Source organism: Misgurnus anguillicaudatus, chromosome 19, assembly GCF_027580225.2.
Source record: "Misgurnus anguillicaudatus chromosome 19, ASM2758022v2, whole genome shotgun sequence".
Classification (NCBI taxonomy): domain Eukaryota; kingdom Metazoa; phylum Chordata; class Actinopteri; order Cypriniformes; family Cobitidae; genus Misgurnus; species Misgurnus anguillicaudatus.
The window spans coordinates 11,453,675-11,455,774 of NC_073355.2; the positions used below are offsets into that span (position 1 = coordinate 11,453,675).

The following is a 2,100-nucleotide window of genomic DNA, read 5'->3' on the forward strand; positions in this document are numbered from 1 at the left end:
GCGGTTGGTTAATAAAGATAGCGTCTATTTAAAAATGTGCTCGGACACTTTCGGACGTAGATGAGCTCCACATGAGCTCCAGAAAATCACAGACACTTAAGCGCTCACACCCCGCCCAGCGCAGCCTCGCCTCGGCAAGCGCATCAGAAATCGACTGCTGGCTCTGGTATCTCTGTGGCGTTTAAACGTGATTGAATTCATTTTAATTTCTCATACTTAACAATGAAAGGGTTATGTTTTAAATCATATTTTAGGATTGCACTTAATTGATATCGCTGTTGAGTGATGTTTCATATCTTTTACATTTGTTATAACCGGTCTGCATGCGAATTTGAACTACAGAGCTGAAGGAGCGGGTGGAGAAATAGTCCCAATATCATAACAATCTTAAATAAAACTTCTAAATATACCCGTGTGTGTACCCGTGTGCGCGCGCACCTGCGCGCGACCCGCTCGCGCGCGCGTGTGTATGTACAGTATGTGCGTGAGTTTTTAATTTAAAATGTCTTAACTTAACTCGGAAGGATCTGAATCACAGGTCATTTCATCTGAGATCATTCCGCATGTAACAGCTGGAATCACTCACTGTTTCCCACAACGACACAAGTCATCAGCCGTTTCCTCAAGGTCACGTCAGGTAAGTGTTTGTAAATAAATGTTAATTTTAGACTATATTAATTGGCAAAGACGCAAATACTCGACGTTTTTGTAAACATATAAGTTATATAAAGGTGTGTTATGTTATGTGTCCGAGTTAAAGTGTGTGTTATGTTATGTGTCCGAGTGGAGCTATTTTAGTTAAGATAATACCGGACAGGGTTTAGGACTCCGTCTTAATTATAATTGGGACATTTTTACAAACAAACCTTATAAAATACAATACTGGCGTGCATTTTGAGACAAAACAATAGCACTCATATGTTAAGAGATGTCAGTATTTTAGTCAGTGATAAGTCCTGTCCGAGAAAACCGCCCAATAGTGTTTAATTCAATTACGTGTGATGTCTGAGGGAAATTTGGCAATTTTAGGGTATAAAATATTTCACCGTCAAGCTTTATTATATTAAACATGTTATTTATGTATGTGTGTGTGTTTATATTCCTCTGTTTATTAAACCAGAGCGGTGATGATGTGGAAGAGGCAGACCAGAGGGCCGAAGAAAGTCTCCTAAATGGCCCTGCAGATGTTCTGACGGACTTTGGAGTGCCTTTTGGACTGTTTTATGCCCTCTATTTAGAGAAGACTTAATTCTGTATGTTCAGTCTGTATGATAAGTGAATAAAGCTTTTGTTTTTATGTGACTGAAGTTAATTATTTGTTAACAACACCAGCATAAATTATTTGATAAATAATTTAAAAAAGTTTCTTAAAAATTCCCAAATAATAAATATTAATTGAAATAACACATACAACATTGAGTAAATACTTAAATTTTAATTGACAGAGTCTTTGCTGTAAGTTTTTAAAGATTCAACTGATTAAAACATTTTAGTTGAATGAACTATAAAGCTAGTTGAGCAAACATACTTTTTTATATTTGAGTCAAGTTTGGGCCAACTAAAAAACATCAATCCAGGTAACACTTTGGAGTCAGAAATTGAGTGAACGTAAAATTTCTGTGGAACTAGTTACTAAAAAATAATTAATTGAGCCAACAATTTATTTTTTACAGTGTAGTCATGTAAAACCACAAAATCTACTATAATAGTAACGTTACACATTTCATTCAATTTGAGGACACTGAATATTTATACTCAGTAATAATTCAGACAATCCAATACAATCAATACAGTTCAGATGTGTATTCCTTTCGTTTCTATGTTATACCAAGTTTAGCGAAAACACAGTGGTTTATCTGATAAAATAACCTTAGCGTGTATGCTCGTCTTTACAGGCTGTCGTCTTGTCATATTTGAAGTGTGACCAGATTCAGACATCCCAACCTGCAAAAAGTCATTTCAGGGAGGTATCCCGAAGCCACCCCTCCCCCCAAAAAAATAAAATAAAAATAAAGGAGGACAAGGATATGACATTTCAAGATATAAAAGCATAATATTAATTTCTAGAGGCCTACGCAATTATTGGTAACACTTTACTAG

At 35.8% G+C, this 2,100-nt stretch overlaps 1 long non-coding RNA gene across 1 annotated transcript; it reads left to right on the forward strand.

Moving 5' to 3' along the window:
• Positions 1-364: 364 nt before the first annotated feature.
• LOC141350815 (uncharacterized) lies at positions 365-1,302 on the forward strand. The gene is made up of 2 exons (XR_012358960.1): positions 365-637; positions 1,121-1,302. It is a non-coding gene; the product is annotated as an uncharacterized lncRNA (long non-coding RNA).
• Positions 1,303-2,100: the final 798 nt, after the last annotated feature.